A 13,921-nucleotide genomic window follows, 5' to 3' on the forward strand; every position below is an offset into this window, starting at 1 on the left:
TCCACTTGATGTATGTTTTGGTGATCAACTTGCGAGTTTCGTGACCTCGTGAACTTGTGCACAGGGGTTGGCACACGTTCTCGTCTTGGCTCTCCAGTAGAAACTTTGGGGCACTCTTTGAAGTTCTTTGTGTTGGTTGAATAGATGAATCTGAGATTGTGTGATGCATATCCTATAATCATGCCCACGGATACTTGAGGTGACATTGGAGTATCTAGGTGACATTAGGGTTTTGGTTGATTTGTGTCTTAAGGTGTTATTCTAGTACGAACTCTATGATAGATCGATCCGAAAGAATAACTTTGAGGTGGTTTCGTACCCTGCCATAATCTCTTCGTTTGTTCTCCGCTATTAGTGACTTTGGAGTGACTCTTTGTTGCATGTTGAGGGATAGTTATATGATCCAATTATGTTATTATTGTTGAGAGAACTTGCACTAGTGAAAGTATGAACCCTAGGCCTTGTTTCCTAGCATTGCAATACCGTTTACGCTCACTTTTATCATTAGTTACCTTGCTGTTTTTATATTTTCAGATTACAAAAATCATTATCTATTATCCATATTGCACTTGTATCACCATCTCTTCACCGAACTAGTGCACCTATACAATTTACCATTGTATTGGGTGTGTTGGGGAGACAAGAGACTCTTTGCTATTTAGTTGCAGGGTTGTTTGAGAGAGACCATCTTCATCCTACGCCTCCCACGGATTGATAAACCTTAGGTCATCCACTTGAGGGAAATTTGCTATTGTCCTACAAACCTCTGAAGGAAGGAGATCCGTCTTTATTTTTTGCATGTGGTCAATGCGTTTGCTGATTGATAACTGTCTAACCTTAAGATGGTTTTGTGGCACGTTACAAACATACATATACAGTAGAAATATAGTTGTGTTGAGTTATATTGAAGAATTTTTACCTTCTTTTTGAAATGAGATATAGTGCTTTCTTTGTTCGGTAGGAGATTTTGCACTTTCATATTCTAGTTCCTCATTTGAGCGTTCTTTTGCTCTATTAGTGGGGCATAAACTCATAAATAGTGTGTGTTTTTTCTTTTGGAGGCCCAACAACGTCTACAAGAAGAAGGTTGTGTAGTAGACATCAGACACCTCCTCCGGGGTGAGGACGGTGGGAGCGGGCGCGACGGAGGATCCCGACGCGGGCAGGGACGGGGCGACGGTCGTGGTGGTCACCAGAGGCGACGAGGTGACCGACAGCGAAAGAGACGAGTTGGGTGGCGGTGAAGACATGATCGAACCAAAGCTAGCTGATACCAAATTGTTATGGTGCTGCTAGAAGGAGGGCGAGAGAGCCGGCCGGGGCCTTTTGCCCACGGCCGGGCAAGATGGAAGGGATTTCCTTCTTAATTCTTGTTTGATTAGATTGATACATCTCCTCTCTTTATATAGAGAGGTTTACTTGACTCCCAAACAAGGCTTACTTGACCTCTAAGCAAGTGACCTTTATCTCTAATTAACCCTAAGACTAACGGGCCAGCCCAGGCCATTAGACCCATTACGTACTCTAACAGTTTTCTAGAGCGAAGCTGAATTTTAAGGAGAAATACTCCCCTACGGCACCTGCTTAGGGTTTCGACGTACTCCGGCGCCGCCGCCGGTTTTACCTGTTCCTCCCCGGTAGATCCTTGCTGGTGCACCCCTCGGACTCGGACTAATCAAGGGAGGTTCACCGCAACCTTACCCGGCCTTGGTTTCATGGGGTTTTGCTGGCAGATCGACTTAGGGTTTCACGGTGACAGCGAGATCGGATTGCTCATGGCGGCTAGATCGAGTTCATGGGGACGGTATGGCAAGGAGACGACGGAGGAACTACTTGCCCGGTTGAATCTGCAGGAGGAGGAGGACGATGACTTTGTGTGGGAGTAGGAGCTGCCGGACCTGGGTGAGCCGACGAAGTGGCTTGCTATAGCTAGGGTGCACACCTCAAGGACTTTCAGCCCTAATGCTCTATATGGGGACATGTGTGCTGCATGGAATCCTGTGAAAATGGTGGTGTGGAGGAAGATCAAGGACAATCTGTTCATAGCTCAATTTGGATGCCTTGGGGATTGGAATAAGGCCATGGTCGAGGGGCCTTGGCTTTTCAGGGACCAGGCGGTGATCTTGGTAGAGTATGATGACTTCAAAACCCTTGATAGCATCAAGCTGGACAAGTTGGCAGTTTGGGCACAAATCCATCGGCTACCTGACAACTTTCTAATTGAGCCTGCAGTCAGGGGGATGGCATCGCGCATTGGCGAGGTGGAGGAAGTTCAGCTCAAGTTACCGGCAGGTTTTTTGGCGAATTTGTCAGGGTAAGGGTGAAGATAGACATCAATGCAAAAATTAAGAGGTTTGTAACTGGTAAGAAGGGAGATGAAAGAGTTAGATACCAAGTAAAGTATGAGAAATTACCAGTTTTTTGCTTTAACTGTGGTGAATGTGGGCATTGGCATGAGGAGTGCGGTGATGGCGTTCATGATGAAACCAAGTTTGAATGGGGAGAATTTGTTTTGCCTGACAATATACGCTTCAGGCAATCGGGAAGAAGTGGTTTTGGTACTCAGAGGGGGCGAGGAGGCCCAAGGAATGCCGGAGGGAGAGGCAGGGGGCGAGAGCAATTCAACCCCAACCAGAGCTGGCGCTTCAACGCACACCAAAATGAACCGCGCAATGAAGTAGGACAGCAGGATGCAAGGGCAGAAACGGTACAGTCTCCTGGTGTTTCCGGGCCAGGTGAGACGCATGTTATGATTGACGTGCCGGGTGCTATGGCATTAGAGGCAGCGGTGGTAAGCAATAAGAGACAGTCATCGGAAAACCAACTTTCAGGGATAGATCAGTCCACCGATGGGAAAGAAGATGTTGTGGTTCCAGAGAGCTCTACAACACTTGCATTATCGGTAAAGCCTGTTGGGGTCCCCCCGTTGCCTCCTGTCTATGTCTCGCTAAGGAAAGAGGTGAAACGGACCGAGAAAAATGATGCACTATTGACGGCCTCCTCGGCAGAGGACCGCCGAGCGCAATGAATGTGTTATGTTGGAATTGTCGCGGGATAGGCAACGCCCCGACAATTCAAGAGCTGCGCGAATTGGCGCAAAAGTTTGCCCCTAGAGTACTCTACATAGTTGAAACTCAAATTTCTGGAGTTAGGGCTGAAAACTTAGCAAGTACTTTAGGTTTTGATAACGCTTTTGCTGTTGATTCCTCTGGTAGAAGCGGAGGTTTGGCTATGTTTTGGAATAATGAAATGAAGATTGAAAATTTGGGTTATTCGAGGTATCACATCGATGCAAAGGTTACTAATATGGGGGGCTCCATGGAGGCTCTCATGTTTCTATGGGGAGGCTCGGACCCACCTTCGTCATCAGACATGGGACACGATGAAGAATTTGGCAAATCTACAGGATATGCCTTGGGTCTGTATTGGTGACTTTAATGAGGTGCTTCAGCATGACGAGCATGATAGAGTTGGCACTAGAAGCCAATCACAGATACAAGATTTTCGAGATGCCGTAGATGTGTGTGGCCTCGTAGACTTGGGTTGTACTGGTACTCGGTGGACTTACGAGAAAAAAGTGGCCGGTGGCACTTACACGCGAGTTCGATTGGACAGAGCTCTGGGGACAGTTGATTGGTGTCAATGCTTCCCCCAGGCGGAGGTGCAGCATATTACATCAGCTATGTCCGATCACAGTCCTATATTGCTGAGCCTAGTACCGGCGAAGAGGAGGAAGGGAGAGAAGATGTTCCGCTATGAGGCTATGTGGGACACGCATGCAGAGTTAATGCCAACCGTACGATCTGCATGGGAGCTCGACGGTCACAATCTATCGGTGGAGGGCATGCGCAGGAAATTGGCAGATCTTGCACAGAACCTGGGGGAGTGGTCCAGGACGACTTTTGGTAGCGTTCGTGGTGAAATAAAAAAGTTAAAAAAGGAGCTTGAGCGGATGAGGAGCCAACCACAGAGGACTGGGCCGTCGCATGTTGAAATTAAAATCAATGACAAACTCATTGAGCTCTACATGAGAGAAGAAATAATGTGGCGACAGCGGTCGCGAGTGCAATGGCTGTCAGAAGGGGATAGAAATACACATTTCTTTCACATGAGGGCTTCGATGCGGAGGAGAAAGAACTTGATAAAATCACTTCAAAAACCAAATGGTCAGTTAACTGAAGACCCAACTGAGATGCAGCAATTAGCTCTTGATTTCTATAGGAATCTCTATACTTCAGAGGGTGTCCAAGGCATGCAGGAAGTGCTCGACCATGTTCCAGTGAAAGTGACGCAACGATGAACGCGAGTCTGTTGGCTCCTTATGATGAGAAGGAGGTTAAAGCAACGTTGTTTCAAATGTTTCCAACAAAGGCTCCGGGCCCAGACGGATTTCCGGCGCATTTTTTCCAGAGACACTGGGATGTGTGTGGCGAGGCAGTTACCCGGGCTGTTCTTGGTATTGTCAGGGGAGAGGAAAGCCCCAAGCGGCTTAATGATACTTTGTTGGTGTTGATCCCGAAGGTAACAAACCCCGTTTTGCTCTCACAGTTCCGTCCCATTAGCCTGTGCAATGTCTTTTATAAGATTGCTTCAAAGGTGCTAGCAAACCGTTTAAAGGCGGTGCTTCCTGACATAATATCTGAAGACCAATCTGCTTTTGTGTCTGGAAGGCTAATCACGGATAACATAATTTCAGCCTATGAATGCCTTCATTTTATGAAGAGGAATAGATCCAAAGCCAATAGCTATTGCGCATTAAAACTAGATATGATGAAGGCTTATGACAGGGTGGAGTGGACTTACCTGCGTGCTATTGTGGAGAAACTGGGTTTTGCTCCACAATGGGTAACGATTATCATGAGCATGATAAGTTCAATATCTTTTTTAGTGATGTTTAATGGGGTTAAGTCAGAGGTGTTTAAGCCCACCCGTGGTATTCGACAGGGAGATCCGATCTCACCGTATCTTTTCTTGTTGGCAGCAGAGGGCCTTTCATGCCTATTAAAATATCAGACCGAGTCATCCCAGCTCAGCGGCATTAAGGTAGCACCATCGGCTCCGCCGGTGAACCACCTTTTATTCGCGGATGACAGCCTGCTGTTTTTCAAGGCAAGTATAAACGGAGCGGAATCGGTTTCAAACCTATTGGATAAATATTGTATGGCATCGGGACAGAGAATTAACAGGGACAAGTCATCCATCTTCTTCAGTAGAGGATGTCCAGAAATAGTTTGAAATGCCGTGAAGGGTTATTTGCAATTTCCCAATGAATCACTTAATGACAAATATTTGGGTATGCCATCTGATGTGGGGCACTCCAAAAAGGGGACTTTCAAATATTTGAGCGACCGGGTTTGGAATAAGGTAAAGGGTTGGATGAGAAAGTGCTTGTTGGTAGGGGAAAAGGAGGTGCTCATAAAATCTGTAGCCCAAGCTATTCTGGTATTTTCAATGTCTTGTTTCAAGTTGCCAAGAGACCTATGTGATCATATAAAAACTATCATTAGAAAGTTTTGGTGGGGCTGTAAACAAGGCGAACGAAAGCCATCATGGGTATCATGGGATGTTATGACCAGGCCAAAAAACTTGGGAGGTTTAGGATTTAGAGATCTTGAACTGTTCAACCTCGCACTACTTGCTAGGCAAGCGTGGAGAGTCCTTCGGGACCAAAAACTTTAAGTGCAAGAATTTTGAAGGTTATTTCCCAAGCTCTACAATTCTTGAGGCGGAGCTGGGGTCTCGGCCATCAAAGATTTGGCATGCTATCCTTGAGGGTCGGGATGTGTTGCAGCAAGGAATTATCAGAAGGATTGGGAATGCACGATCCACCAGCATTTGGGAGGACAAATGGATACCCAAAGAAACATCACCGAGGTCGATTGCGTCGTTGATTCAGGCACCGCCGGGAAGAGTACCTGACCTATTGCACCCAGCTACTGCGTCATGGAATGAACCCCTAGTACGTTCAGTTTTTCTGCCTTTTGATGCGGAGGCAATTTTAAAGATACTGGTGTGCACTCGCAATACATAGGACTTCTGGGCTTGGAATCCTGACAGGAAGGGCAAGTTCACGGTCAGCTCGGCGTACAAATTACTAGTCACAACAAAGATGCAGAGAGAAGCTTGGTTAGAAGGAAGAGTAGGTGCATTATCTAACTCCAGACAAGAGGATGCCCGGAGCAATCTATGGAAACTTAAAGTGCCATCAAAGGTGAGAGTATTTCTGTGGCGTCTAGCACATCATTCTATACCAACTACGGGCGTTCTTCAGAGACAGAATATGGCAACTCAAAGTGCTTGCCCTCTGTGTGGATGCCAAGATTCATGGAGACATGCGCTCTTGTCTTGCACGATGTCGAGATGTGTTTGGGCATTGTCAGATGAAAACATTGTGTCCAAGATGACGTCAAACATGGGGCCAAGCGCGAAGAATTGGCTGTTTGAGCTTTATGAGGCATTGGATCATGCGAGTTTCTCGAGGATGAGTGTCACATTGTGGGCCGTGTGGTATGCAAGGCGCAAGGCGATTTATGAATCTCTTTTTCAAAATCCACACTAGACTATTTCTTTTGTAGACTCTTATCTTCAAGATCTACAACAAGCTACCACATGCGAGCCTAGGGCACAGGTTCAGGCGGCACGGGATCAGCAGCGACGATGGATTCCACCTCTGCCTGGCTCAAATAAAATCAACATGGATGGGGCACTAGCAAGAAACAAACGAGTGGGAGTTGCTGTCGCAGTCTGCCGTGACTCTAATGGTAACTATCTTGGTGCATCGGCAGTGGTATATGGGGGCCTACGCGACCCTATGATCTTGGAGACATACGCTGTTGGGGAACGTAGTAATTTCAAAAAAATTCCTACGCACACGCAAGATCATGATGATGCATAGCAACGAGAGGGGAGAGTGTGATCTACGTACCCTTGTAGATCGACAACGGAAGCGTTTGGTTGATGTAGTCGTACGTCTCCACGGCCCGACCGATCAAGCACCGAAACTACGGCACCTCCGAGTTCTAGCACACGTTCAGCTCGATGACGATCCCCGGGCTCCGATCCAGCAAAGCGTCGGGGAGGAGTTCCGTCAGCACGACGGCGTGGTGACGATCTTGATGTTCTACCGTCGCAGGGCTTCGCCTAAGCACCGCTACAATATGACCGAGGTGGAATATGGTGGAGGGGGGCACCGCACACGGCTAAGGAACGATCACGAAGATCAACTTGTGTGTCTAGGGGTGCCCCCTGCCCCCGTATATAAAGGATCAAGGGGAGGAGGCCGGCCGGCCCTCTATGGAGCACCAAGGAGGAGTCCTCCTCCTAGTAGGAGTAGGACTCCTACTAGGAGGGGGAAAGAAGTGGGGAGGGAGAGGGAAAGGGGGGGCGTCGCCCCCCTCTCCTAGTCCAATTCAGACCGGGGGGGAGGAGGCGCGCAGCCCACCTCTGGCTGCCCCTCTCTCTCCACTAAGGCCCATATGGCCCATTACTTCTCCCGGGGGGGTTCCGGTAACCCTCCGGCTCTCCGGTTTTCTCCGAAATCACCCGGAACACTTCCGGTGTCCGAATATAGCCGTCCAATATATCAATCTTTATGTCTCTACCATTTCGAGACTCCTCGTCATGTCCGTGATCACATCCGGGACTCTGAACTAACTTCGGTACATCAAAAACTCATAAACTCATAATATAACTGTCATCGAAACCTTAAGCGTGCGGACCCTACGGGTTCGTGAACAATGTAGACATGACCGAGACACGTCTCCGGTCAATAACCAATAGCGGAACCTGGATGCTCATATTGGCTCCTACATATTCTACGAAGATCTTTATTGGTCAGACCGCATAACAACATACGTTGTTCCCTTTGTCATCGGTATGTTACTTGCCCGAGATTCGATCGTCGGTATCTCAATACCTAGTTCAATCTCGTTACCGGCAAGTCTCTTTACTCGTTCCGTAATACATCATCTCGCAACTAACTCATTAGTTGCAATGCTTGCAAGGCTTATGTGATGTGCATTACCGAGAGGGCCCAGAGATACCTCTCCGACAATCGGAGTGACAAATCCTAATCTCGAAATACGCCTACCCAACATCTACCTTTGGAGACACCTGTAGAGCTCCTTTATAATCACCCAGTTACGTTGTGACGTTTGGTAGCACACAAAGTGTTCCTCTGGCAAACGGGAGTTGCATAATCTCATAGTCATAGGAACATGTATAAGTCATGAAGAAAGCAATAGCAACATACTAAACGATCGGGTGCTAAGCTAATGGAATGGGTCATGTCAATCAGATCATTCACCTAATGATGTGATCCTGTTAATCAAATAACAACTCTTTGTCCATGGTTAGGAAACATAACCATCTTTGATTAACGAGCTAGTCTAGTAGAGGCATACTAGTGACACTCTGTTTGTCTATGTATTCACACATGTATTATGTTTCCGGTTAATACAATTCTAGCATGAATAATAAACATTTATCATGATATAAGGAAATAAATAATAACTTTATTATTGCCTCTAGGGCATATTTCCTTCAGTCTCCCACTTGCACTAGAGTCAATAATCTAGTTCACATCGCCATGTGATTTAACAGCAAAAGTTCACATCACCATGTGATTAACACCCACAGTTCACATCGATATGTGATCAACACCCAAAGGGTTTACTAGAGTCAGTAATCTAGTTCACATCACTATGTGATTAACACCCAAAGAGTACTAAGGTGTGATCATGTTTTGCTTGTGAGATAATTTTAGTCAACGGGTCTGTCACATTCAGATCCGTAAGTATTTTGCGAATTTCTATGTCAACAATGCTCTGCACGGAGCTACTCTAGCTTATTGCTCCCACTTTCAATATGTTTCTAGATCGAGACTTAGAGTCATCCAGATCTGTGTCAAAACTTGTATCGACGTAACTTTTATGACGAACCTTTTTGTCACCTCCATAATTGAGAAATATTTCCTTATTCCACTAAGGATAATTTTGACCGTTGTCCAGTGATCTACTCTTAGATCACTATTGTACTTCCTTGCTTAACACAGTGTAGGGTATACAATAGATCTGGTACACAGCATGGCATACTTTATAGAATCTATGGCTGAGGCATAGGGAATGACTTTCATTCTATTTCTATCTTCTGCCGTGGTCGGGCTTTGAGTCTTACTCAATTTCACACCTTGCAACACAGGCAAGAACTCTTTCTTTGACTGTTCCATTTTGAACTACTTCAAAATCTTGTCAAGGTATGTACTCATTGAAAAACTTATCAAGCGTCTTGATCTATCTCTTGATGCTCAATATGTAAGCAGCTTCACCGAGGTCTTTCTTTGAAAAACTTCTTTAAAACACTTCTTTATGCTTTGCAGAATAATTCTACATTATTTCTGATCAACAATATGTCATTCACATATACTTATCAGAAATGTTGTAGTGCTCCCACTCACTTTATTGTAAATACAGGCTTCATCGTAAGTCTGTATAAAACTATATGCTTTGATCATACTATCAAAGCGTTTATTCCAACTCCGAGAGGCTTGCACCAGTCCATAAATGGATCGCTGGAGCTTGCACACTTTGTTAGCTCCTTTTGGATCGACAAAACCTTCCAGATGCATCATATACAACTCTTCTTCTAGAAATCCATTCAGGAATGCAGTTTTGACATCATTTGCTGGATTTCATAAAATGCAGCAATTGCTAACATGATTCGGATAGACTTAAGCATCGCTACGGGTGAGAAGATCTCATCGTAGTCAATCCCTTGAACTTGCCGAAAACCTTTTGCGATAAGTCGAGCTTTGTAGATAGTAACACTACTACCAGCGTCCGTCTTCCTCTTGAAGATCCATTTATTTTCTATGGCTTGCCGATCATCGGGCAAATCCATCAAAGTCCATACTTTGTTCTCATACATGGATCATATCTCAGATTTCATGGCCTCAAGCCATTTCACGGAATCTGGGCTCATCATTGCTTCCTCATAGTTCGTAGGCTCGTCATGGTCAAGTAACATGACCTCCAGAACTGGATTACCGTACCACTCTGGTGCGGATCTCACTCTGGTTTACCTACGAGGTTCGGTAGTAACTTGATCTGAAGTTACATGATCATCATCATTAGCTTCCTCACTAATCGGTCTAGTAGTCACAGGAACAGATTTCTGTGATGAACTACTTTCCAATAAGGGAGTAGGTACAGTTACCTCATCAAGTTCTACTTTCCTCCCACTCACTTCTTTCGAGAGAAACTCCTTCTCTGGAAAGGATCCATTCTCAGCAACGAATATCTTGCCTTCGGATCTGTGATAGAAGGTGTACCCAACATTTTCTTTTGGGTATCCTATGAAGACACACTTCTCCGATTTGAGTTTGAGCTTATCAGGATGAAACTTTTTCATATAAGCATTGCAACCCCAAACTTTAAGAAACGACAACTTTGGTTTCTTGCCAAACCATAGTTCATACGGTGTCGTCTCAACAGATTTAGATGGTGCCCTTTTAACGTGAATGCAGCTGTCTCTAATGCATAACCCCAAAATGATAGTGGTAAATTGGTAAGAAACATCATAGATTGCACTATATCCAATAAAGTACGGTTATGACGTTCGGACACAGCATTATGCCATGGTGTTCCAGGTGGCATGAGTTTGTGAAACTATTCCACATTATTTTAATTGAAGACCAAACTCGTAACTCAAATATTTGTCTCCGCGATCAGATCGTAGAAACTTTTTATTTTTCTTGTTACGATGATTCTCCACTTCACTCTGAAATTCTTTGAACTTTTCAAATATTTCAGACTTGTGTTTCATTAAGTAGATATACCCATATCTGCTCAAATTATCTATGAAGGTCAGAAAATAATGATACCCTCCACGAGCCTTAACACTCATTGGATACATCAGTATGTATTATTTCCAATAAGTCAGTTGCTCGCTCCATAGTTCCGGAGAACGGCGTTTTAGTCATCTTGCCCATGAGGCATGGTTCGCAAGCATCAACTAATTCATAATCAAGTGATTCCAAAAACCCATCAGCATGGAGTTTCTTCATGCGCTTTACACCAATATGACCTAAACGGCAGTGCCACAAATAAGTTGCACTATCATTATTAGCTTTGCATCTTTTGGTTTCAATATTATGATTATGTGTATCACTACGATCGAGATCCAACGAACTGTTTTCATTGGGTGTGTAACCATATAAGGTTTTATTCATGTAAACAGAACAACAATTTATTCTCTTACTTAAATGAATAGCCGTATTACAATAAACATGATCAAATCATATTCATGCTCAACGCAAACACCAAATAACACTTATTCAGGTTCAACACTAATCCCGGACGTATAGGGAGTGTGCGATGATGATCATATCAATCTTGGAACCACTTCCAACACACATCGTCACTTCACCCTTAACTAGTCTCTGTTTATTCTGCAACTCCCGTTTCGAGTTACTAATCTTAGCAACTGAACTAGTATCAAATACTGAGGGGTTGCTGTAAACACTAGTAAAGTACACATCAATAACATGTATATCAAATATACTTTGCCATCCTTCTTTATCTGCCAATCACTTGGGATAGTTCCGCTTCAAGTGACCAGTCCCTTTGCAGTAGAAGCACTTAGTCTCAGGCTTAGGACCAGACTTGGGCTTCTTCACTTGAGCAGCAACTTGCTTGCTGTTCTTCTTGAAGTTCCCCTTCTTCCCTCTGCCCTTTTCTTGAAACTAGTGGTCTTGTCTACCATCAACACTTGATGTTTTTCTCGATTTCTACCTTCGTCAATTTCCGCATTACAAAGAGCTTGGGAATCGTTTCCGTTATCCCTTGCATATCATAGTTCATCACGAAGTTCTACTAACTTGGTGATGGTGACTAGAGAATCCTGTCAATCACTATCTTATCTGGAAGATTAACTCCCACTTGATTCAAGCGATTGTAGTACTCAGACAATCTGAGCACATGCTCACTAGTTGAGCGATTCTCCTCCATCTTTTAGCTATAGAACTTGTTGGAGACTTCATATCTCTCAACTTGGGTATTTGCTTGAAATATTAACTTCAACTCCTGGAACATCTCATATGCTCCATGACGTTCAAAAACGTCTTTGAAGTCCTGATTCTAAGCCATTAAGCATGGTGCACTAAACTATCAAGTAGTCATCATATTGAGCTAGCCAAACGTCCATAACGTCTGCATCTGCTCCTGCAATAGGTCCGTCACCTAGCGGTGCATCAAGGACATAATTATTCTGTGCAGCAATGAGGATAAACCTCAGATCACAGATCCAATCCGCATCATTGCTACTAACATCTTTCAACACAATTTTCTCTAGGAACATATCAAAATAAACACAGGGAAGCAACAACGTGAGCTATTGATCTACAACATAGTTTGCAAAATACTACCAGGACTAAGTTCATGATAAATTTAAGTTCAATTAATCATATTACTTAAGAACTCCCACTTAGATAGACATCCCTCTAATCCTCTAAGTGATTACGTGATCCAAATCAACTAAACCATGTCCGATCATCACGTGAGATGGAGTAGTTTCATTGGTGAACATCGCTATGTTGATCATATCTGCTATATGATTCACGCTCGACCTTTCGGTCTCCGTGTTCCGAGGCCATATCTGTATATGCTTGGCTCGTCAAGTATAACCTGAGTATTCCGCGTGTGCAACTGTTTTGCACCCGTTGTATTTGAACGTAGAGCCTATCACACCCGATCATCACGTGGTGTCTCAGCACGAAGAACTTTCGCAACGGTGCATACTCAGGGAGAACACTTCTTGATAATTAGTGAGAGATCATCTTAAAATGCTACCGTCAATCAAAGCAAGATAAGATGCATAAAAGATAAACATCACATGCAATCAATATAAGTGATATGATATGGCCATCATCATCTTGTGCTTGTGATCTCCATCTTCGAAGCACCGCCGTGATCACCATCGTCACCGGCGCGACACCTTGATCACCATCATAGCATCGTTGTCGTCTCGCCAATCTTATGCTTCCACGACTATCGCTACCGCTTAGTGATAAAGTAAAGCATTACAGTGCGATTGCATTGCATACAATAAAGCGACAACCATATGGCTCCTGCCAGTTGCCAATAACTCGGTTACAAAACATGATCATCTCATACAATAAAATTTAGTATCATGTCTTGACCATATCACATCACAACATGCCCTGCAAAAACAAGTTAGACGTCCTCTACTTTGTTGCTGCAAGTTTTACGTGGCTGCTACGGGCTTAAGCAAGAACCAATCTTACCTACGCATCAAAACCACAATGATAGTTTGTCAAGTTGGTGCTGTTTTAACCTTCGCAAGGACCGGGCGTAGCCACACTCGGTTCAACTAAAGTTGGAGAAACTGTCACCCGCAAGCCACCTATGTGCAAAGCACGTCAGGAGAACCGGTCTCGCGTAAGCGTACGCGTAATGTCGGTCCGGGCCGCTTCGTCCAACAATACCGCCGAACCAAAGTATGACATGCTGGTAAGCAGTATGACTTATATCGCCCACAACTCACTTGTGTTCTACTCGTGCATATAACATCAACATATAAAACCTAGGCTCGGATGCCACTGTTGGGGAACGTAGTAATTTCAAAAAAATTCCTACGCACATGCAAGATCATGATGATGCATAGCAACGAGAGGGGAGAGTGTGATCTACGTACCCTTGTAGATCGACAACGGAAGCGTTTGGTTGATGTAGTCGTACGTCTCCACGGCCCGACCGATCAAGCACCGAAACTATGGCACCTCCGAGTTCTAGCACACGTTCAGCTCGATGACGATCCCCGGGCTCCGATCCAGCAAAGCGTCGGGGAGGAGTTCCGTCAGCACGACGGCGTGGTGACGATCTTGATGTTCTACCATCGCAGGGCT

The sequence above is a fragment of the Triticum urartu genome, chromosome 3A, assembly GCF_056163025.1.
Source record: "Triticum urartu cultivar PI428250 chromosome 3A, HENAU_Tu73, whole genome shotgun sequence".
In the NCBI taxonomy this organism is placed as follows: Eukaryota; Viridiplantae; Streptophyta; class Magnoliopsida; order Poales; family Poaceae; genus Triticum; species Triticum urartu.